Genomic DNA, 26,429 nt, shown 5'->3' with positions numbered 1-26,429 from the left:
AGGTCACTATGGGCACCTAAGCTCAACTGGGGGCACTAAGTGTTTTTTGTAGTGGCACACAGTACGGGTCATTGGAACACATGAGGGCACTCTGGGGGCACTACTGGGGGCACTAAGAGGCATTTTTTGTACTGGTGCACATTGTAAGGGGGGGGGGGTTCTACTGTCACACATTATAAAGATAATTATTACTATCGGGGCATTATGGTGGGCTTTATTACAACTGGGGGACTATGGGAGCATTATTACTTGTGGGACACAATTACAGTTGGGGGCACTGTAGGAGCACTATTACTACTAATTGCACTCTGGCAAAGAAATAATTACTATTGTTGGGACTTTGGGAGCACCATTACTTTGGGGGCACCCTGGCACAGGATCAGCTTAACACAGTTCTTTTTGCAGTATAGTTTTGGGGAGCACAGCTTCTCAGTATTGGGGGTGCATGATGGGATGTTAATTGGAGGATGATGGAAAAGTAGGAAACTAAGATGTCTGTTAAACTCTGCAGAGATGTGAGATGGCTGAAAGAAATCATCATGGAGGTCTGGTCTGAATGGAGAAGATGAAGAAAGAGAACATCTACATCAGAGGAGACGTCACTGGATATAAGAGGTATGGGGTGCTGTATTAGGCTGCCTTCACATCTGCGTTAGTGATCCTGGCAGGCTGTTCCAGCTGAGAATTCACTGGATCCGGCACTGCTGGATGCAGACAGAATGCCCGCCGGCCCCATTAACTATAATGGGGTACGGCAGAGATCCGGCCACAATCTGGGAAAAATGCAGAGAATCAGCGGGACATAAACCGCTGCATGCTGTGCTTTGTGTCCAGTCGATTCCTTGCATTTTCTGCTGGATTAGGTGGCCGGATCGTACTAAGACCCCTAATGTCACCTGGGGACCCCCAAAGAAGCTTGTGTGTTGACTGAAGCCTTCCTATCTTACTGGTGGCTGGCCCTGCCTCTCAATTGTGCTTCTGGTTTTGGCTCCGCCCCTAGACTGAAAGGGGGTGGGGCCTGTTGGGGTCATGTGATTGGGCTGCTCAGTCAAAAATGCCCGGGCCTATTTTTTGTCCCAGTCCGGCCCTGCCTCAGCTCTATACACAAAATCCCGGTGACAGGTTCCCTTTAAACCAGCAAGGAAGCTGGAGTAGATTTATATTGTCAGTGGATCTCCCGAAGTTATGTAGAGGCTGGCGCTGCTACCACAAGGGGTAATTAAGACCGACGTCTAACTTAAAGAGAACCTGTCATCATGCAATGCAGGCAGCATGTTATAGAGCAGGAGGAGCTGAGCAGATTGATATGTAGTTTTAAGGGGAAAAAAAAATTGTAAAACTGTTAATTTATACATTAAAGCCAAATGGGCGGCCTTATTAGTGATTGACCAGTTATCTCTATATACACATTTACACACAGAATGCTATCAGTCACTGATTACATATACCCCGTGTACAACTGAAGTAAAAAATGAAATAAATTACAATCTATACTGAATCTTTTTCCACAAAACTATATATCAATCTGTTCGGCTCTTCCAGTTTTATTACATGCTGGCTGCAGATTGCACTGCTTTGACAGGTTTTCATTAAAAACATTTTTAGTCCTCCGGTTGCCATAGTAATACATTGACACCCTACCATCATATTAGGGGTTGGGAGGGGACGAGATGGGATGTCTTTAACACAAGCCTCTAACATCTCAAAAGCAACTGTCACCATGATCAACCCTACCAATCCTGAATAAAATGAGCCCTGATTTTTCTGAAAATAAGTGTACTATTGCAATACCATAATTATAACTTTGATTTTTATGCAAATTAGGTGATTGCAGCACCGAGGGGCTGTCTATCCACTCAGAACACAGCCTCACCTCCTCCTCTTCCCCATTGCTCTCATGGCTTGATCGGCAGGTCCAGGCATCCTTTGCTTTGGATGGCTGGCCCTGAAATCTCACGCTTGAACTGGTGAGACTTAATCTCAACAGGCGCAGTTTGATGTCAGGAGGCTCTCCCCATTGATATCTGCACTGCCCAAGTACCATTGATGGCACTGACATTTGATCAGTACAGATCTCAGCAAGGATAGCCTCTTGAGATCAACTGCACATCCACCCAATAAAGTCTTGCCATCACAAGCGTCAGATTTCAGGGCCAGGCATCCAAACAGTGAGGATGCCTGCTACTGTCAATTAGAGCATGGGGGCTGAGTGGTAATGGGTGAGAGAAGGAGGGGATTCGATGCCCCAAGGGGCTGGGAGAGACCTCCAGTGCTCTGGTAAGCTCCTTTCATTCAATGTGAGCAAAATATCTGCTATAAGAACTGTGGCGATGTAAACTGTAAAATGCATGGGAAGTCCCGGAAAGGGGGTATATCTCTCCCAGGTTCCTCAACTGGCTGAGGTGGGAGAAATCCAGAATGACGCTGGCTTCAGTGGCTGGATTTTACTTGGATTGGGATAGTAGGTTTTGGCAGTGGGACCTCCCAATCTGCCCCTCCCCCCCAGTCCGGGGCAGGTTTTTCCTAGCAGGAAGGGATCCCCAGGTGAGGCATGCTCTAATCAGGCTTGGATAAAGCACCTCCCAGTGTGTCAGTCTGGGAAGAGAGAGAGAGAGAGAGAGAAAGGCTCTGTGAGTGGGGTCTGAGCCTGGCTAGGCTGAGGGGCCATGAGGCTGGGAGATAGCCTGGAATTTGGGGGACTTGTATTTGGTACAGCCTGGAGGTTGCTGGACTATTGTGCTGAGAAAGCTGCCTCTGAACCAATGTGTGAACTGTGTCATATAGGTGAGTCTGAGAGACACGTCATATCTGTTTAGTTAGTTCCTAGACGGGCAGGTGTTTCTTTTGCTTTGTGCAGAGGTGTGAAAACTGCCAAATAAATGCACCGTTTGGACCTTAAACCTGGTGCCTGTGAAGAAGTCTGTAAGTACGACCCCCTGAGAGAGAGTGATCCCTGACAGATCGTATGAACTAATGATTCATTTTAAAGTTACCTTTCAGAAATAAAGTGAAAAAGTTATGCTGAAGACCAAAGCAATAAAAAAAATTAACGTTAGTGAAGAGTTCTCTTAAGCACAGCTGAAGGAGTTTTAGAGAACAGTTAATTATTTTTGGCCATTTACAGAGAAACATACTGTACTAGCTAGGTAATTAGCTTTAACAATGTTTAATCATAAAGAACATTCACAATTATCAAGGTACTTACAATTGTTCAAACATGACTGTTTATTGCATTATGAAATGAAAAATGGAATAATAAAACTGTCAAACAGTGTGCCCATCATTTTTATATGTGAAGTGCATTGCTGCCTGTTCTTGTTGCCTTTCTTTCTTTAGAATATTTTACATTTGTGCAGAGGCATAACTAGAAATGACGGGGGCCCATAGCAAATTTTTAAACGGGCTCTCCCCTCAGCAATTCCCCTTTAACCCCCTCCTCCCATGCAACCCCCACTCCTGCAGAGTCAAGATTGCTCACGGTCACCATACAACCCCCCATGCACTGGGTCGTATAACAATAACCAGCAGGATTAGATTTTTCACTATTCTGGGGTTGGGGGTCAAATTAATCTCCAAGTCATTCTGTGACCCCATTCATTTCTATGGCTGCACTGCGGTCCTTGGTCATGCAACATCTGTTGCACCCAAGATCGTAGTTCCAGCATAACACTCATGAACATTGCATCAAACAGAACTGTATCATTCACTGCCATACATCAGTATCTTAGGCTAGAGATCAGCAAGAAACCTTTGGCAACCCAGCTGCTGTGAAACTACAGCTTCCAACATGCACACTTACTCGGCTCTTCTTGCAACTCCCACAGCGGTGCATATGCTGAGGGTGCCATCTGTATAATACAGCAGGCACACACCGGCCATAACTGGGTTCAGAGATTAATCCGATCCTCACCATTTAATTTGTGAAAGGAGTCTGGGAGTTGTAATGTCAGAACAGCTGCAATGTGGGGGTTACTGATCCCTGTTGTAGGCCATCAATACTTGCAACGCACCCCCCCCATCCAAGGGCCGTTCGTGTCCCAGGTTTTTAGGAATGCCGAGAGGTGATGTGGCCCTAATAGCTTTGTGTGTCACAGTACTCCTACCTGGATACTGTAGCTCTCCGGGGTTAGGCTCTGTAGCATTCAAAGAAGGTGTAGTTGGAGGAATAAGTTGAGTCCAGACTCGGTAAAGTTCAACAGTTTTCCTTGAATAAACTTGCATCCAGACAATACGTGATCTTTCTCTTGGCTCCAGCAGGTTTTAGGGTGCACTGGCAGGTGAACTTGAATACTGAATGAACGCTTTATCTCACTCTGCTGCGGTAATCTCTGACTTCTGTCAGGTTACTGGACTTTCTAGCAGTATATACCATACAGTCAGTAGTGAGAACACATGCAGTATATAGTATACAGTCAGTAGAGAGTACACATATAGGGGGAGATTTATAAAACTGGTCTAAAGTAGAAATGGCTTAGTTGCCCATAGCAACCAATCAGATTCCTCCTTTAATTTTCAATGGAGCTGTGAAAAATGAAAGGTGCTATGGGCAACTAAACCAGTTCTACTTTACACCAGTTTTATAAATCTCCCTCATAGTATACAGTCAGTAGTGAGGACACGTGCAGTATATACTATACATTCAGTAGTGAGTGCATATGCAGTATATGGTATATAGCTTTTCAGTATATTATATGCAGGCTCAGACTGGCCCACAGGGGCACAGGTGAATTCCCTCGGTGGGCCCCTGAGCAAGGTGGGCCCCTTGTCTTCCACCCCTGCACAAGTGGCATATGACACAGTAGACTTACTGCACTACATATAGATAGGCAGTGTACAGCACCTCAACCAGCCTATGTTTATATAAAAAACTGGGTAGAATAATTAAGAAACAACACAATTTATTATTATAGAAACATTATTATAGAGATGACTTATAGGTACAGAGGCAGGACAGCCAGTGCCCTCCTTTACCAGGGACCTGCCTTCTCAAAGTTGCTGCAAAGACCCCATAATTAATCATTTTCTAGCACCTTGCTGCTGTCTGCTGCTGTGTGAGGAGGTAATATTTGGATGGTGGGCCCCCAAAATAAATTTTACTGGTGTGCCCTAGACAGCCCAGTCTGACATTGCCCGGAACCCATGGCAATCAGCTGTTTGAGAAGGCACCGGGGGTCCTGTAAGCTCCGTGGCCTTCACACAGCTTTCCCTAGGCCACTGACGTCACGTTCATCTGTAACGTGGCTTAGGAGCATTCAAATGAATGAGGCTGAGCATGATACCAAGCACGCCCGCTATAGAATGTACCGCGCAATGCTTGGTGTGTGCACACTCTAGCTCCGATGCCTTCTCAAACAGCTGATCAACGGGGGTCCCGGATATAAGACCCCCACCGATCAGGCACTGATGACCATTAGTTATAAAATCTGGGAAAACCCTTTGGCTCAGTGGTTAACATTGGTGCCTTGCAGCTCTGGGGTCCTAGGTTCAAATCTGATATGTTCTCCCCGTGTTTGCGTGGGTTTCTTACGGGTACTCCTGTTTCCTCCCACACTCCAAAGACATACTGATAGGGACCTTAGATTGTGAGCCCCATTGGGGACAGTTGGATGCTAATGTCTGTAAAGTTCTGCGGAATATAGTAGCGCTATATAAAATAAATAAATAAACTCCATGATGGTTAAGCGGCTATATGGAGCAGGTTCACGCGCTGCATATGCTGAAGGTGCCATCTGTATCCTACAGCAGGCACACACTGGTCATGACTGGGTTCAGAGATTAATCCGATCCCGATCATTTAATTTGTCATACAAGATGTAGCAGGGTTAGCATTCCAGCTCTTAACTCAAATTTCTTAACTCATCGCGTTATCTTGAGACAAAAGCCATTGAAAAGCAATTGAAGGTGTTTGCTTAGATTAGATAACACAACTCAGAAATCTCAGAAAACAGGAGTGTTAACTCTACTCCATCCGTAACTCGGTCAAGTTTGGTATCACCGTAATAAGACTGATCTGCAGAATAAGGCTACTTTCACACTGCCGTTCAGAGCGGGTCCGTCTGATGTCTGCTCAGACGGATCCGCTCCTATAATGCAGACGTTTGCATCCGTTCAGAACGGATCCGTCTGCATTATAGTTTAAAAGAATTTCTAAGTGTGAAAGTAGCCTGAACGGATCCGTCCAGACTTTACATTGAAAGTCAATGGGGGACGGATCTGTTTGAAGATTGAGCCATATGGTGTCATCTTCAAACGGATCCGTCCCCGTTGACTTCCATTGTAAGTCTGGACGGATCCGCTTGCCTCCGCACGGCCAGGCGTACACCCGAACGCTGCAAGCAGCGTTCAGGTGTCCGCTTGCTGAGCGGAGCGGAGGCTGAACGCTGCCAGACTGATGCATTCTGAGCGGATCCGCGTCCACTCAGAATGCATTAGGGCAGTACGGATGCGTTCGGGGCCACTTGTGAGCCCCTTCAAACGGAGCTCACAAGCGGACACCCGAACGCTAGTGTGAAAGTAGCCTAAGGCCTCATGCACACGACCGTATTTTGTTTCCGTGTCCGATCGGTTTTTTTTGCGGATAGGATGCGGACCCATTCATTTCAATAGGTCCGTAAAAAACGCTGTGTGCTGTCCGCATCAGTATGTCCGTTCTGTTGCTCTGCAAAAAAAATAGTGCATATCCTATTTTTTTCTACTTTGCGGACAAGGATAGGCATTATTACAATGGATCCGTAAAAAAAAAAACGGATCCGCAAAAAAAAAACGGATGTCATACGGAACGTCATCCGTTTTTTTTGCGGATCCGCAATTTGCGGACCGCAAAACACATACGGTCGTGTGCATGTAGCCTAAGGCTGTCATGTCGTTTTTAGTGCACCTTGGATGCTGTAAACACTAAACTCAAAAAACCATGGTGGAATTACAGTCCCCAATTTTATCGCTCAAAGAATGTTTTTTTTCCTGTTTTCCAATACAAGATATTAAAGGGTGACATTATAAAATACAGCTTGTTTTGGGGGAAAAAAAAACACATATGGATATGTGAATAGGATTTAAAAAAATAACAGATCTTGGAAGGTGGGGAGGAAACAACAAAAAGGCAAAAACAAAAATAAATCATATTCATAAGGGGTTAAAACAACTAGCCAAACATACAGCCAGCCGGATATAGAGGCTTTAGAAGCCAGGTTGGCAGTGAGATCTGCAGGTATCTGCAGCTCTCATTCCCAACATGGTTTCTAAAGGCTCTATCTCTGGTTGTATCACAGTTAGATGTGGTTATGTTTTAAAGCTCAGCTCGCTAGACAGTCTGGGACAGCGCAAGATGAAGTAGACCCCCACTTTAGTCAGCTCTGATCTCAGCCAGCCCGGTGGAGAGGGGGAATGGTGCTGACAGGCTGCAGAGAGAGAAGAAGCAAGGATCCTCCTTTTCCAGTTTTAGATCATTTTCAGGATCTTCTTAAGAGGGATCTTATATCTTTACATGTGGACACCAGCATTCACCTCAGGCCGTGACAATTTGACCCATGATCCCACTTCCCAGTTTAAAAGGGTTTTGACAGCCTTCTGGATGAGTTAATATTTTTTTTTTGGGGGGTTCCCACAAATGCCAAGCATTTTTTTATTTTTTATCTGGCACCATTGAGCCACTTATACTCTTCAGAGCCTGCTCTTTCTGAGGCTTGCTCTACTAAGTGGCTTCTTATTAAGTGGAGTTAAAAAATAAGGAGTTCTAGAGCTGTGTGTGGTTTTGTGGGAGTGATTGCAGGTGGCTGAGTGTGGATTGCAGCAGAGATCATTGAAAGTTAAGTGTTTGTATTCTTGTACTTGGATTTAAAATCGCTTTTTTTAATTTATTTTTTCTCTGCTTAATTAAGGCGAGTGCCCGGGGCAACCAGGTGCTATAAATTGAGCCACTTATACTCTTCAGAGCCTGCTCTTTCTGAGGCTTGCTCTACTAAGTGGCTTCTTATTAAGTGGAGTTAAAAAATAAGGAGTTCTAGAGCTGTGTGTGGTTTTGTGGGAGTGATTGCAGGTGGCTGAGTGTGGATTGCAGCAGAGATCATTGAAAGTTAAGTGTTTGTATTCTTGTACTTGGATTTAAAATCGCTTTTTTTTATTTATTTTTTCTCTGCTTAATTAAGGCGAGTGCCCGGGGCAACCAGGTGCTATAAATTGAGCCACTTATACTCTTCAGAGCCTGCTCTTTCTGAGGCTTGCTCTACTAAGTGGCTTCTTATTAAGTGGAGTTAAAAAATAAGGAGTTTAAGAATAGGAGCAGGAAACTAAGGTTGGATATAATTTCCTTGTGTGTTGTTGGCTTAATTTTACGTGGTCCTTCAACTACAGCAGACAGGGTCTAAATCTAAATCATTTATACTGTTTTACTTTTTTACTGTTGTAATCCCCATTTGGTATGTGTTGCACAATTTACAACGCAGTCCAGTGCACATCTTGCATGATGTATGCAGTCCTGGAACAGAAGTTCAAGGGTGTATATCTTTGTTCTAGATGTGAGCAAATTACCCGTTTGGAATCGCAGGTCGAGTCTCTAAATGGGCAAGTTGCAACACTGAGAGGCATTGATAATTTGCAAAAGAGTTTGCTTCTCACCGAGCAAGCACTCTTTGGGGTAGATGAGGGGGAGGGTGACAGAGAGGAGGCTGAGGAAAGTGAGGTAGCTAGCTGTGTAAAAGTTAGAAAGCGGGGTAGAGGGAAGAGTGCCAGGGAGGCTAGCCCTGATCTGACACACCCCAACAAGTTTGCACGTTTGGCAGATGAGGGGGATGTCAGTCCGGGGACGGCACTGCTGCAGCCAGACACTTCCTCTGCCAGTCAGGGGAATGTCAGCTCCAGTAAGCAGGGAACCAGGAGAGCAGGGCAGGCCAGACAGGTGCTGGTAGTGGGAGACTCCATTATTAGGGGAACAGATAGGGAAATCTGTCACAAAGACCGTGATCGCCGAACAGTGTGCTGTCTTCCTGGCGCTAGAGTTCGACACATCGCGGATCGGGTTGACAGATTACTGGGAGGGGCTGGAGACGATCCAGCGGTCATGGTCCATATCGGAACCAATGACAAAGTTAGAGGTAGGTGGAGAGTCCTTAAAAATGATTTCAGGGATTTAGGTCAATAGCTGAGGGCAAGGACCTCGAAGGTAGTATTTTCCGAAATACTGCCTGTACCACGAGCCACACAAGAAAGGCAATGGGAGATTAGGGAGATTAACAAGTGGCTCAAGAACTGGTGTAGGAAGGAGGGGTTTGGGTTCCTGGAGAACTGGGCCGATTTTTCTATCGGCAACAGGCTCTATCGTAGGGACGGGCTGCACCTCAATGGAGAAGGGGCAGCTGTGCTGGGGAGAAAGATGGCTAGAAGGTTGGAGGAGTGTTTAAACTAGGGACTGGGGGGGAGGGTAATTACGTTATAGGAGGGGAAGATAGTGCAGATAGAGACCGGGGGCAAGGTAATAAGAATGGGGGAGGAATGGAAGGAGGGACTAGAACAATTCAGAAGGAAAGGTGTAGGGTAAAAAATATACATAAACCTCTCAAATGTATGTATACTAATGCCAGAAGCCTGACTAATAAAACTGGTGAACTGGAATTAGTGATGTGTGAGGAGGACTATGACATATTGGGAATAACTGAGACATGGCTGGATGATAGCTATGACTGGGCAGTTAATGTACAAGGTTACAGTCTGTTTAGAAAGGATCGTCAAAACCGGAGAGGGGGAGGGGTCTGCCTTTATATAAAGTCCTGTCTAAAGCCCACAGTCCGAGAAGATATAAGTGAGGGACATGAACATGTGGAGTCACTATGGGTAGAGATACATGGAGCTAAAAACAACAATAAATTACTAATAGGAGTTTACTATAAACCACCTAATATACCAGAGTCCACAGAAAATCTACTACTAAACGAGATAGACGAGGCGGCAAATCATAATGAGGTGGTTATTATGGGGGACTTCAACTACCCAGATATAGACTGGGAAACTGAAACTTGTATATCTCATAAGGGAAACAGGTTCGTGGCTATAACCAAAGACAATTACCTCTCCCAACTGGTTCAGGACCCGACTAGAGGGACGGCCATACTGGACTTAGTATTAACCAATAGACCTGACAGAACAACAGACGTGCAGGTCGGGGGACACCTGGGAAATAGTGACCATAAAGTAATAACCTTCCAATTATCATTCAAAAGAGTGTTTCTACAGGGAGGAACAAAAATACCAAACTTCAAAAAAGCTAAATTTAGCCAACTAAGAGAGGCCATAGGCCAAACTAACTGGGACAAAGTCCTCACAAATACAGACACAAAATGGGATATCTTTAAAAACATCCTAAAAACTCATTGTGAGAGGTACATACCGTATGGTAATAAAAGGTTAAGGAACAAAAAGAAACCAATGTGGATAAACAGAACTGTAAAGAAAGCAATAAATGACAAAAAGAAAGCATATAAAACACTAAAACAGGAGGGTTGCACGGAAGCACTGAAAAACTATAAGGAAAAAAATAGAACATGTAAAAAACAAATAAAAGCGGCCAAACTAGAGACCGAGAGATTAATTGCCAAAGAGAGTAAAACTAACCCTAAAATGTTCTTCAATTATATAAATGTTAAAAAGTATAAAGCTGAAGGTGTTGGCCCTTTAAAGAGTAATGAGGGGGGAGTCGCAGAGAGCGACGTGGAGAAAGCAAAGCTGTTAAATATTTTTTTCTCCAATGTATTCACTGAGGAAAATAAATTGTCAGATGACATGCAGAATGCAAAAATAAATTCCCCATTAAAGGTGTCCTGTCTGACCCAGGAAGAAGTACATCAGCGGCTTAAAAAGATTAAAATAGACAAATCGCCAGGACCGGATGGCATACACCCCCGTATCCTAAAGGAATTAAGTAATGTCATAGCCAGACCCTTATTTCTGATATTTGCAGACTCTATACTGACAGGGAATGTCCCACAGGATTGGCGCGTGGCATATGTGGTGCCAATATTCAAAAAGGGGCCAAAAACAGAGCCTGGAAACGATAGGCCGGTAAGTTTAACATCTGTTGTGGGTAAACTGTTTGAAGGTTTTCTGAGAGATGCTATATTAGAGCATCTCAACGGAAATAAGCAAATAACGCCATATCAGCATGGCTTCGTGAGGGATCGGTCATGTCAAACTAATTTAATCAGTTTCTATGAGGAGGTAAGTTCTAGACTTGACAGCGGCGAATCAATGGATGTCGTATATCTGGACTTCTCCAAAGCATTTGACACTGTACCGCATAAAAGGTTAGTATATAAAATGAGAATGCTCGGACTGGGAGAAAACATCTGTATGTGGGTAAGTAACTGGCTGAGTGATAGAAAACAGAGGGTGGTTATTAACGGTACACACTCAGATTGGGTCACTGTCACTAGCGGAGTACCTCAGGGGTCAGTATTGGGCCCTATTCTCTTCAATATATTTATTAATGATCTTGTAGAAGGCTTGCATAGTAAAGTATCAATTTTCGCAGATGACACTAAACTGTGTAAAGTAATTTACACTGATGAGGACAGTATACTACTACAGAGGGATCTGGATAGATTGGAGGCTTGGGCAGATAAGTGGCAGATGAGGTTTAACACTGATAAATGTAAGGTTATGCACATGGGAAGGAAAAATGCAAGTCACCCGTACATACTAAATGGTAAAACACTCGGTAACACTGACATGGAAAAGGATCTAGGAATTTTAATAAACAGCAAACTAAGCAGCAAAAACCAGTGTCAGGCAGCTGCTGCCAAGGCCAACAAGATAATGGGTTGCATCAAAAGGGGCATAGATTCCCGTGATATGAACATAGTCCTACCACTTTACAAATCGCTAGTCAGACCACACATGGAGTACTGTGTACAGTTCTGGGCTCCTGTAAACAAGGCAGACATAGCAGAGCTAGAGAGGGTTCAGAGGAGGGCAACTAAAGTAATAACTGTAATGGGGCAACTACAGTACCCTGAAAGATTATCAAAATTAGGGTTATTCACTTTAGAAAAAAGACGACTGAGGGGAGATCTAATTAATATGTATAAATATATCAGGGGTCAGTACAGAGATCTCTCCCATCATCTATTTATCCCCAGGCCAGGACTGTGACTGTGACGAGGGGACATCCTCTGCGTCTGGAGGAAAGAAGGTTTGTACACAAACATAGAAGAGGATTCTTTACGGTAAGAGCAGTGAGACTATGGAACTCTCTGCCTGAGGAGGTGGTGATGGTGAGTACAATAAAGGAATTCAAGAGGGGCCTGGATGTATTTCTGGAGTGTAATAATATTACAGGCTATAGCTACTAGAGAGGGGTCGTTGATCCAGGGAGTTATTCTGATTGCATGATTGGAGTCGGGAAGGAATTTTTTATTCCCCTAAAGTGGAGAAAATTGGCTTCTACCTCACAGGGTTTTTTGCCTTCCTCTGGATCAACTTGCAGGATAACAGGCCGAACTGGATGGACAAATGTCTTTTTTCGGCCTTATGTACTATGTTACCATGTTGTTGGGCCACTATGAGGGGCATTATTTGAACAGGGCGGAGCAATATGGAAGCATTGTTACTTCTGCGGGCACTAAATAGGGCCATTTTGTACTGGCACACATAAGGAAGTATACTTTTGCACTGGTACACTGGCTCTAATGTGTAATAGAATATTTGTAGTAGAAATTCGCTTGCATCCGACTTTGTGTAAGGAAAGGTAAATCTCTTCATCAAGACTCAGACAAAGGTGTTTTCATGTTGAGTTCTCCTGAGCACTGCCCCCCTTCCTGCCCAGTCTCCACTTTTATTTCTTTGTCACAAAAGGGTCTAACAATAGAAAGGGTCCGGCCCATCACCTGACCACTTCCTTCATGTAAAAAGGATACAGGAAGTGATGACATACAGGAAGTGATGACACAGGAAGATGAGAAACCACCATCATTTAGAATAACATAGCCAGCTAACAAAACACATGTATACAATAATCTCCCATCACCACTGGAGTGAACATTATCCAGCCTTGCTCAGTGATCAATGCCAAATAAAGTTACTATGATCCTCATGCATGTTTATTTACAGGACAACAGCATTATCTCAATTGGCTGATCAGGCGCACTAGAGACAACAAACGCACGTTCCTTTCATATATTGTTCTCTTAACAAATGCATCCACGCCAAGCCAATAAATCCGCGTCTTGCACGGGGGCCCTAGCCGGCGTCCATACATTTGCCAAGAAAACACTGCTCCGTTGAACACATCAGTCTCCCCGGCCCACAGCCCAGTGCTTAGCACATGGACCATTCGCCAACGGAGACCTCTGCGCCCAGCAGCTGTGACAGGACATACACAGGAAGATATCCACTCCAATGGTTTACCCTGACACTGAGAGACATGATGACAATACACAATATATTAGAAACACATCCTAATAAAATTTCCGCAACAAATGGGGGCACTAAAAATATGTATTTTTATGTATTGGCACATAGAAGGGGGCATTCTTGGTTTTGGAAAACATTATAAGAGGTCTTATTTGTACTGGTACACATTTTATTGTGGCATTTTGTGTACTAGCACACATTATAAGGGGGTATTTTTTGTACTGGTGCACATTATAATGGGGATTTTTTTTTGTACTTAAACACATTATATGTCGGTATGTTTCTACTAGCCACATTATAAGGGGGTAATTTTTGTACTGGCACACATTATAAGGATATATTGTTTGTACTGGCACACATTATAAGGATATATTGTTTGTACTGGCACACATTATAGGGGGCCTTTTTTGTATTGGCACACATTTTAATGGTACATTTTGTGTACTGGCACACATTATAAAGGTTATTTCTTGTACTGGAACAAATTAAAAGGGAGTATTTTTTGTACTGGGGCACATTATAAGGTATTTTTTACTGGCACACATTATAAGGGGATTTACTACTTCTGGGCACAATAGGAACATTATTTTTGGGGACGATGTTAACACTAAGTGCACTCTTGAGAGAATAATAATTATTATAATCATTGGTGGAACCTTTGGGAGCAGGATGGGATGTTCAGAAAGCGGGAAGATGATGGAAAAATAGGAAACTAACATGTTTCTATGTCAAACCCTACAGAGACAAGAGATGGCTGAAAAACCATCATGGCGAACTGGTCCGAATCGAGAAGAGGAGGAAAGAGAACATCTACGGTACATCAGAGGAGACATTGCAGCATGCCAGACCTGCAGGGTATTGCGAAGTGAGGTCACGGTTATGGGCAATCGAGGGTTACTCACTGTTGGAAGGAGAACCCTGGGCAGGCATGCGGCAGTGAAGGAGAGGTAGACACAAGTTCCTCTGGGGCACACTCGGTATGTAGAGACCTGGCCTGATGCTGTTAGAGGTGCCCTGGATGTTGCAGGTGTTTAGAGTGCCTGAGGCAAGGTCCCTTTAAGATTCGTGACGCCAGTGCCTGTAACGGTGGCACACCGGTTTCCAGTAGCAATAAGTGAGGTACACAGGTGGTATAGTGAACCAAACGTTGCTTTACTTATAACAGTCCAACTTTGTACAACAAGATGGTAATGCAGTCCCTTATATCACAAGCTTCACAAGCAGGCTTATTTCAAATACTGGCAGGTATAATTCTGTGCAAGATACTCAGAGGGTAATCAACAACACGCTCAGAATCAGGTTGTACCTTCTCCTCAGAAATAGTGTACGCTGTTCTTTAGAACTCCTGTCTGGTTTCTATCCCAAGGCCCGGATGCCTAAATGCTGGCTTTAATCCTTGGTAATTATATCTTCCTCCCATATTGACTCTTGCTCTTACTTTATAGTTCCTCTGCCCATTAGCTTACTTATCTTAGCTGGTTGCACTGTCTCTGCTTGGCTTGAGGGTAACTGCAGGTTTCTCCCAGGAGGTCCCGTCCTACTACTGGGGTGTCTTCTGAGCTAACTATGGCTCACTCAATCTTCAGGCAGGCTAGGGTTCTTCACTAGCCTCCTGGTCATAGCTAGCAGCCAGGGCTATCAAGCTGCATGTCAGGAGGAGGCCCTCAGCATATCTCTGGCTGGTGCCTTCTCACATCTGTCTCCACAGACTCCTGACTATGAACCAACTCCTCCCTGTCTGGGCCTGGACATTTATACTAGGGGCTCCCTATCTCCCTCTAGTGTCTAGGATGTCTAACTACACCCTAATAGGCCTGCTATACATAATACAGGGGAAACATTGCATATAAAAGCACATAGAAAATACATTAAATGCATAGTTAAATATAACACTTCTGTCCCTTATGAGTAGGAGTAACACGTCACCCAATTGACCCTTGTGTAGTGCCCACGCCTACCTAGTGGGACACTACAACATCACTGGATGTAAGAGGCATGTGGTGCTGTATGTAATGTTGTCGTAGTATGTCTTTAACATCAGGGTTGGGGAGAGGAGGTTAGGTTGTGAACTTCACATAAGAGCTGGTGCGCAGTTTTAATTTTCACCTCAGGCAGCAGAAAGGGAATGGATACATGTTTTATACATGGCCTCACTCATTTACTCATTCATAACATACATATGCAAAATATGAGTACTGTGCCCAGCCATCACAAAAGAGAACAGTACAATTGATAATAATGTACCATATGTTGTGTATGCTGTGTGAAAATTATGTAGTGTCCACTCTTATCTCCAAAATGCAAGTGTGGCGACTTTCCATTCATCACTATGGGAGTTCCAAAAACCACTATGGGTCGGCCCATCTTGATGGCATCTGCCTTCTTCCCTGTTTTCTGACTTGATTCATCCGAATAGAATATCAAAAGTAGAATAAGTCTGGAATCCGAGTTTGTGCAAGATTTGAGATGGATTTGGATAGTTTACAATCGATTTGTTCATCTCTAATCATCAGGGGCGGATTGGCCATAGACCTTACAGGGAAATTGCCCAAGGGGTCACCTGAGCACTCCTCACGGCCGGCCAGTGTAAGTTTTTGGGCATGTATTTTGTGCTGATGGGGGCAGTTTTTTGTGAGAGACTGTGGAATTTGGCTCTGTTGGTGTGGTATAATGTGCCGCAATATGGCCCTGCCTACTTGTGCTGTCCCTGTCTTCCATCAATTTGGACCCGATTACAAAACAGGGCCGCTTTTAGTATTTTTTCCAGGGCCACTTTAAGTTCCCAATCCACCCCTGCTAATCACCACGTGATGAAACATAAGCTCATTCTTCTACCATAGACCACAAGGGAAGGAGTCACAGCCTAAGGCTATTGGGATTAGTGGAATTAACCCCTTCACTACTTTGCACTAGGGAAATCTTAATTCGACTTAGGTCTGTATTAGACATTGCGAGAATCAAATGAAAAATCATAATATCGTTCTCAAAAAAGCAATCTTTGCATTGTTTGACAGTTTCCAATGAATGCAAAGTTGTTTGATTCTTGCTGATCGTGATCTTTCAGCTTACTTAGAAATTCTCGTTCATCAAGCGCATATCTGACTGTCATCACCCACTCGTTACAAGATCAGACTGTAGATATGTAAGTGTATGGTGGAGTTCATAACAATCAAATTACTACAGCGACCATTCAAATTACTACAGCGACCATGACTCTGTGTAATGCAGTGCTTCTCAATTATTTTCTGTCATGCCCCCCCTAGGAAGAAGAAAACATTTTGCGCCACCCGCGCGACTGTAAATAGTATCATTTGTCTATAAAATTGTTATAAGTACACCTCTGCATAACACTGTATCCTTATTAACGTATAAGAGAATAAAAAAAGAAAGAAATGTGGATCGGACACACACTTATGGGGGGATCTGTGGATGACGGACACTTATGGGGGGATCTGTGGATGACGGACACTTATGGGGGGATCTGTGGATGACGGACACTTATGGGGGGATCTGTGGATGACGGACACTTATGGGGGGATCTGTGGATGACGGACACTTATGGGGGGGATCTGTGGCTGGCACTGTTACAGGGGGATCTGTGGCTGGCACTGTTATATATGTGCCATCCACAGACCCCCCACCCCATAACAGTGCCATCCACAGTGCCCCCCCCCAGCCCATAACAGTGCCACCCACAGACCCCCACCCCTTAACTGTGCCATCCACAGATTCCGTGTGCCTGCCGCCGCCGTTTAAAGTTATTAAACATGCCCCCCTCACTCCTAATAGTACCGTATATCCGAATTTCTTCTGTATAATGCCGGCAGGCGGGCTGGGCGGCCGGCGCGTCCCTCAGTGACGTCACTTGTCTGCGCCGCCTGCTTCATTATGCGCCGCCTGCCGGCATTATACAGAAGAAATTCGGATACACGGTACTATTAGGAGTGAGGGGGGCATGTTTAATAACTTTTAATTCAATAATACATTTTATATTAGTATACCGGAGGGAGCGGTGGGGCGGGGCTATAGTACAGTGACCGCACCGCCCCACCGCTATTGCCGGCCCCCAGCTCGTCCTCCCAGTCCCTCCCCCGGCCCCCGCTCCGTACATCGCGTCCAGCGACTTCGCCGGCCTCTGATCAGACGGGAGATGAGCGCTTCCACAATTGAAGCGCTCATCTCCCTGCCGCATATTACACTGCGAGCTGTCGGCCGCCCGGCGCCCGTGTTGCTATGGCGCCCTGTGCGGCCGCACAGCCCGCACACCCCAAAGGCCGGCCCTGAACGAGCCCCCCTTTACGCGCCCCACTATTTGAGAAGCACTGGTGTAATGTGAGCATTCAAACGCTAATGAGCTGCTAACTATTTCATCGTTATTGGAACGAAATCTACTTGTCTAATACAGCCTTTTTTTTTTTTTTTTTATATTTACATTTTAATTCATTAGGTAACAGGATCGTCATCCCCTGGGACAGATAACCTTCGCAAAGTAAAAAGAATACAACTCACTCCTTTGCTTTGGTATAAAAATAGATTTATCTTATTTACAATATTTACAATATATACAAAATAAAAATAAAAATATATAATATGTAAAAAAATAAATATATATAAAATAGATATTTACAATATTTACAGCATATACAAAAATATAAATAAAATGTATAATCATATAAAAAAATATAAAAATATATACCTTATTTACAATTTTTACACTATATACAAAATAAAAATAAAAAAACAAAAAATAAACATACCATAAAAAATATATAACTAAAACACTATAAAACAAATGCTAACTATATACAAACAAATATAAAACAAAAGGTGGCAGGTGACAGGTTTTGCATGGTGGGTAATATCAACTGATGGTGGCTGTGGTATTCGGGGGTGGCTGGTGGCGGCTGGCAGAATGTGTTGACAGGTCATAGTGGCTTCTTATAGTTCAGGGATGCTCAACCTGCAGCCCTCCAGCTGTTGTAAAACTACAACTCCCATCATGCCCGGCTGTGGGCTGATAGCTGTAGGCTGTCCGGGCATGCTGGGAGTTGTAGTTTTGCAATAGCTGGAGGGCTGCAGGTTGGGCATCCCTGAACTATAAGAAGCCAATAGTTGATAGTATAGATGGTGGTAGTGGCAGCTGGTTGTATTTGTTGGTAGTTTTTCATGACAAGTGGTACTTGGCAGTGACTGAAGGAAACTGATGGTGACTGTGGTATTCGGGGGAGCCTGGTGGCGGCTGGCAGAATGTGTTGACGGGTCGTGGTGGCTTCTTATAGTTGATGGTTGGAGACGGTGGTAGTGGTAGGTGGTCATACATGGTGGTAGCTTCTTATAACAGGTGGTACTTGTCAATGACTGAAGGAAACTTATGGTGGCTCTGGTATCTGGGGGTAGCTGGTGGCGGCTGGCAGAATATGTCGACAGGTCGTGGTGGCTTCTTATAGTTGATGGTGGGAGATGGCGGTAGTGGCAGCTGGTTGCATTTGGTGGTAGCTTCTTATGACAGATGGTATTTGGTAATGACTAAAGGAAACTGATGGTGGCTGTGGTATCCAGGGGTGGCTAGTGGCAGCTGGCAGAATCTAGTGGCTTCTTATAGTTGATGGTGGGAGACAGTGGTAATGGTAGGTGGTCATACATGGTGGTAGCTTCTTATAACAGGTGGTACTTGGCAATGACTGAAGGAAACTGATGGTGACTGTGGTATTCGGGGGAGCCTGGTGGCGGCTGGCAGAATGTTTTGACAGGTCGTGGTGGCTTCTTATAGTTGATGGTTGGAGGCTGTGGTAGTGGCAGGTGGTCATACTTGGTGGTAGCTTGTTATAACAGGTGGTACTTGGCAATGACTGAAGGAAACTTATGGTGGCTCTGGTATCTGGGGGTAGCCTGGTTGTGGCTGGCAGAATGTTTTGACAGGTTGTGGTGGCTTCTTATAGTTGATGGTTGGAGACGGTGGTGGTGGTAGGTGGTCATACTTGGTGGTAGCTTCTTATAACAGGTGGTACTTAGCAATGACTGAAGGAAACTTATGGTGGCTGTGGTATCTGGGGGTAGCTGGTGGCGGCTGGCAGAATAGGTCGACAGGTCGTGGTGGCTTCTTATAGTTGATGGTGAGAGATGGCGGTAGTGGCAGCTGGTTGCATTTGGTGGTAGCTTCTTATGACAGATGGTATTTGGCAATGACTAAAGGGAACTGATGGTGGCTGTGGTATCCGGGGGTGGCTAGTGGCAGCTGGCAGAATCCAGTGGCTTCTTATAGTTGATGGTGGGAGACGGTGGTAGTGGCAGCTGGTTGCATTTGGTTGTAGCTTCTCATGACAGGTGGTACGTGACAGTGACTGAAGGAAACTGATGGTTGTAACTGGTGGCAGATATTGTCAAATAATGGCAGTATTGGTGACAGGTCAGGTAAAGACTGGTAAAGGCTGTGTTGGTTGTGGATGTACTGGTAGTGACTAGTCCTCTTTCCCCTGGTGTTTTCAGGGATATCACCACCTGGAACAAGAAAACATTTTAAAGACAACTTAGCAAAAACTTAAAGGGGTTGTTTCACTTCAGCAAATGGCATTTAATGGTTTGATTCATTTTCCATCACATTATACACTGCTCGTATCCAGGAGTTATGACCACTGTACAACACAGCAGCGGTGGCCCTGCTCATACACTATAGGAAAAAGCTCAGGCCAATGCACATTCCCATGGTCGCAGCCACCAGAGAGGCCGACACCTTGTGCTATAGAGTGAAAGCACGGCCACCGCTGCTGGATTGCAGGGTGGTCATAACCCCTGGATAGGAGCAGTGTATAATGTGATGGAAAAATGAATCCAGCCAGCAAAGGAGGCAATATAGACAATCACAATACATTAGGAGGTGCTTTGTAGTATTAACTGCCTCTACATGATAAATGACATTTGCTGAAGTGAGACAACCCCTTTAATTAACAGTATATATAATTCTGTATAACATTCCCGACCCCTCTGATGTGTCAGTCATTGTCACACTCTGTAACATTAGATGTCATGGTCTTCTATATTTCCAATCAGACTTGAAGAATTGTGATAGAGGAGCCACCCCCTCATATTAATGTTATCATGAGGCGTCTGTGATTGTGTTCTGTGTTGTAATATGACTAAATCTCCCCAAGTAACAGTCCAAGAGGACTAGTACAGTGCAGTCCTCATCTCCCATCCCCCACACCGAACTGAAGACAATGTGGGTGCTCTGCTTTACCTCATCCCTATTAGTCCAGTCTGGGTCTTTTCACAGGGGGAGGCTCACAGATGATACCTGCGGCTCCCTCCGTGTCTCTTTCTTCCATTTTCGGATCTTTCAGACTGAAAAAGATGATAGGAATGATATAGTTCTATAGGAATAAGGGAGAAGAACTAGGATTTCAGGATTCTGCTATGTGAGGCCTGTTTCACATCTGCATTTTAGCAGATCTGGCAGGCTGTTCCCGCTCACCATTATAATGAATGGGGCCATATGGAATTCCAGCAGCCTGCCGGATCTACTTAGCGCAGATGTGAAACAAGTCTAATCGAGTGATGTTGGGGCCATCACTGAGGGTAACTCACCGGTCGGATGTTCCTGGCTCCTCCTTTATAATCCTTTTGGTAGGTACCAGGCCGAGAATGGCGGCAAATTCCAACCTGTTTAGATGACACAGGGAACAGTGAGGCGCATTAAGAGAAGAGATGGGAATTTGCACATGAAGTGGCAGGCATTGTATAGTGACTTAGGAAAAAAATAAAATAAAAAAAGCCTCAAAAAACTAAATTAAACAGCCTGCTCTAATTGTACAACAACCTATACAGAAACATAGATACATAAAAAATAAACAAGACTTAAAACCTTGTATATAAAAAGTATTATATTCTTTATTGCAGCTTATATAAATAAATATGTAGACATAAATCATGTAAAATGGGGAAAAAACATCTAGATATGGAACAATGTCCATGGATCCCAAAGCACCCACATAGCTCCCACAAAAGATGAAAGTACATGTACATAACACAAAGGTAGGTAAGCCAGTACCAATCATAATAATATCAGATCTACATCGCAAACCTAATGCTACAGTGGGGATGAAGTAACATACCCATTCAAAGCACTAACCACCCCTAAGCTGCTGTAAGATCAGGAGAAACATAAGGGGGGGAAACCTGCAAATAAATATAACAAAAACTGAGGTCAGGACAATAACCAACCTGTGGACATGTTTGAGGGAGTGTGGGGCAAGGGGTCCAAGAACACACCACGACACACGTTTCGCCTTGGCTTTGCCATTATAGTCAATGGCTCACAGTTGCCCCCGGCAGTGACGGATTCATCAGGCTGTTCCCGGCTGAACAAGTCTAAAAGAGTGATGTTGGTGCCATCACTGAGGGTAACTCACCGGTCGGATGTTCCTGGCTCCTCCTCTACAATCTTTTTGGCAGGTACCAGGCCGAGAATGGCGGCAAATTCCAACCTGTTTTGATGACACAGTGAATGGTGAGGCGCATTAAGAGAAGAGATGTGAGAATTTGCACATGAAGCGGTAGGTATTCTATGGTGACTTACTTAGTGCAAACTGGGGTCTCTAATTCCAGTCCAGGTTCTCCAAGCTCAGGTATTTTTGCTGCCCTTTCCAGATAATATTTGAGGGTTCTTCTTCTTTTTTTAGGTGTTCGTGCAACTGGACAGACAACTAAAAGTGGAGAAAATGTACAATATTAAGAGATTCCTCTGTTTAGAAATTGATAGGAGCAGAATTTTGGGATAACATTTGCCTTGGACATTCTTCCACTAGGTCCTCTACTCTTATAAGGTAGCTCTATCTTACTTTTCTATGACTACTGGTCATACAGAATATCTATTAATCCAGCACCTGTCAGCATTTTGTAGGATACTTAGGGTGTGGACATATGGAGCAGAATTTTACTACATTTCCGCAGAGGAATCTATGAGGATTTCTGTGAATTTACAGAATTTTACTACATTTCCGCAGAGGAATTTGCTATTCTTTTGCAGTGTGGAGATGAGATTTCTTAAAATCTCACCCATTTTGCTGGTACTGTAAAACTCTACAAATATGCCACATGCAAATCCACAGCGTATTCATCCCCTGTGGAAGTACCTTTAGAGTATACACATAGGGCAAATTTTCTGCAGCGCAATTTTGACTTTGGATTTTGCCACTGTTTGACACAGATTTCACCCTATGCATTGCGCAGTGTAAAACCCGCAGTAGAGATCCGTAGCATAAACTGACATGCTGCAAATGTAAAATCTGCATCAGAGATCAGTTTCCACTGCAGATTTCTTTCTCAACATTTAGACGACATTTGTGTAAATCTCATCCACTTTGTGGTTGCGGTAAAACGCTGCAGACTTTCTGCACACAATTCTGCTGCTTAAAAATGACAGTGTTTATGCCACTTGTGGCCGTATCCCAAAAAACAAGAGAAGTGGTATCTGTCCTTTCTACTTTCTTTCCTTTATTCTTTGTCTCCTATTATGATCCACTCCTGATTTTGGCTTCCAAAACTACACCAGGAAACCTGACCATGTGGCCGTACCATAAAGGAAGTTTTCTGTATATTTGTTCCATATCTTTATTTTAAACTTACGTGTTTTCTCTTTTTCCCATAGAAAGTTTAATAACCCGTTGGAAACAAATTCCTGGTATCGGTTCCCTTTATTTGGTCTGGATGATCTTCTTTCGGTCATACTGGCGGCTCTTAGGTCCTCCTCACTTCACAAATTTGTGAATATAAACTGACGCAGTTTTGCTGTTACTATGTAATATATTGTTTACTGGTGGACGAGTTTGTTGCCATAGAGATAGAATGTCTGACAGTTAGGAGGTCTTCATGTAAACAACTACATGCTGCAGCACCATATTTAAAGGGAACCTGTCATGTGGATATTTGATTATAATCTAACTAATTATATACAATCATTAACTACTAAAAAATACCTTAGATGTATTCACTTACTAGTGTGACAGATGGTTACCTCATAATATACACACAAAGATGCCACATGCTAATGAGCTGATTTGAGTCCAGCGTGATGTCATTGAGTCCAGCGTTTATTTAATTAACAGCTATAGCCACTCCCCTGCCCATCTACTGCTGATTCATATGGAAAAAAACTGTCATTCAGCAGCAGGTGGGCGGGGAGAGTCAGGAGCTCATGAATATTCATGACTCATCATTATCAGCTGGAGCTTTTCAATACAAGATGTTGGCAGATTGACTGAGTCAATTAAAGAAAGTGACCCAGCATTTTGCTAAGAGAATCAGTCACTTATTTATGTTGCCCTTATTTAGGACACCATAAAACTGGTGACAGGTTCCCTTTAACTGTTACTTAAAGGGGTATTCCCATCTCAGACAATGGGGCCCTATCTCTAGGATATGCCCCCATTGGCTGATAGGTGCGGGTCCCACCCCACAGAAATAAATGGAGGGCAGCTGTCCCCAATTGTCTGAGATGAAACAAAACCTTTAATCTGTTCAGGACAGGGCCTATTTGTAACTATTCATTTTTGTTTCCCGTTCCCCGCCTTCCAAGAGCCACATCTTTTCAGCTTTTGTTTACATAGCCGTACGTGGGCTTGTTTTTTGTGGGACAAGTTGTATTTTTTAATGGCACTGTTTATCTTAACATAGCTAACATAGGGGAAAAATGATTTGTGTGATGAAATTGGGAGAAAACAAAATCGCAATTCATCGCGCAGCAGAAATGACAACCCAGTTTTCGGGTTAGTATGATTACAGCGATTTCAAATTTATATATTTTTTTTTACTACTTTTAAAAAATTTTAAAAAACTTTTTTTTCCTTTGTATCGCCATATTCTGCTGCCCATAAATTTTTTTATATTGCTGTCTACAGCTGCTATAACAGCCGGCCAGATTTGAATGGGTGGTATAGTGCAACGCTTAATCCCCCTTGTGGTGTATCCGCAGAGAAATGTAACACTAAAAGGAACTTTCTGACAACTAGAGGTTTTCCAAAGCAGAGATTCCCTTTAAATTATAACTTCAGCTCTGCTACATCTAGCAGGTTGAGATCTATGTTGTGGCGAAAATAACCTCGCCACTGGGTTTTGGAGGGGCCTGTTTGCCAGCCTCTTGCCTCAGGATTATGGCTCATTATTATTTATACCAGTTTGCTTACAGAGTTTACAAGTTTGATTACAGAGCACATAGGTCAACTGAGGATGCTGTCTCACTTACCCTTCACACTGCGCTGTCACACTGGAGCAGAGAGACAGCTATGTGCGGATGATGTTCATTGATTACACCTCGGCCTTTAACACCATCCCTCCCAACAAGTTTGCAACGAAACTGAACAACTTGGGTCTCAGCTCACAGCTTTGCAACTGGATACTGGATTTTCTTACAAAAAGACCACAAATCGTACGCATGGGCAAGCACTTCTCTTCATCCTTAACACTAAACACTGGGGTACCGCAAGGCTGTGTGTTGAGCCCTCTCCTTTACTCTCTCTTCACAAATGACTGTAAACCTATTTACAATACCAATACCATTATAAAATTTGCAGATGACGTGACCGTGATAGGCCTGATCTCCAACAATGATGAAACAGCCTATAGGAAAGAGGTTGAGAACCTAGAGAGATGGAGTAAGAACAACAACCTCATACTCAATACCAAGAAAACAAAGGAGCTAATTCTGGATTTTAGGACGAAGAAATGAAATGAACACCATCCCATTAGCATTAATGGTGGAAACGTGGAGATAGTTCAAAGTTTCAGATTCTTGGGAGTTCATATTAGTCAGGACCTGTCATGGATAAAAAACACAACAGAAATTACCAAAAAAGGCCTTCAGAGGCTTTATTTTCTGAGGAGTCTGAAGAAAGCACAACTCCCAAAACAGCTGCTAGTCAATTTTTACAGGTGCACCATAGAATCTGTTATCACATACTGCATTACAGTGTGGTACTCCGGCTGCTCTTCTGAGGACTAGAAGACCCTTAAGCGCATCATCAGAATGGCTGGCAGAATCACTGGTACTCAGCTACCATCACTGGAGGACATCTTCACTGCTCGTTGCAGCAACAGGGCAAAGATTATCTGCGGGGATCCAACTCACCCCGGCCACAGCCTTTTCATTCCCCTACCCTCTGGTAGGCGTCTTAGAGCCCTACATGCCTGCACCACTAGGCTGAAGAACAGCTTTTACCCCAAAGCAATCAGTCTCTTAAATGCTCAGAGACTATTGCCCCTTCCTAGGATAGAAACTACCACAGACTGAAAGTGACTGCTGCATTCATGAACCCATGATGATCTCTTGTCTGCAGTGGTGTCTGATCAGTGTGTATATATACTCATAAGCACTTCATACTTTGCTCTTGCTATATATATGCTGTGAACTGTGAATAGTAATGCTTTCTAGTGGAATGTTTTTTTTTTTCTAGTGTAATGCTTTAGTTTAAATGTCAGTTCTTGTTCCTCTGTCCATGGCATCTAGGATTGCTCCAAACAACATTTCATTGTATTGTACATTGTATTACATTGTATTGTACAGTGACAATAAAGGCATCTTATCTTATCTTATCATATCATATACTAACTTTGAAGGAGAAGGTAGACCGTCCGCAAAGCCTAAATCTGTGGAACTGGGCAGGAAAGCCATGCTTGCGGTCGGTCAAATATGACTTCCATAGAATTCGGGAACCCCTGCTTGGATCTGGGTGATTTTTGGATATGTTGTTCGCCCAGATCAGAGCTATCCATGGATGTATACTTTAGGGATATGTGGCGTTTTAAGGTGTTTTCTGTGTTTTGGGAAAAATGTGTGTATTCTGCCTGTGAGTGATTAGGTTAATTGTGTTTGGTAATTGCGTCACAGACAATGCCCATTGTATTTTGTTGATAGAGTCACAGACAGAGGGGGTGGTTGCTGGGAAGGTTTCAATACTGTAAATGCATGTGATTGGCTAATGTATAAACTGTCGCAGTTTTCCACAAGGTCCCCAGGGGAAGTGTCCCTTGCTGGAAGACCT

This window comes from Bufo bufo, chromosome 3 (genome assembly GCF_905171765.1).
Source record: "Bufo bufo chromosome 3, aBufBuf1.1, whole genome shotgun sequence".
In the NCBI taxonomy this organism is placed as follows: domain Eukaryota; kingdom Metazoa; phylum Chordata; class Amphibia; order Anura; family Bufonidae; genus Bufo; species Bufo bufo.
Note: the sequence above shows the minus strand (reverse complement) of the source record.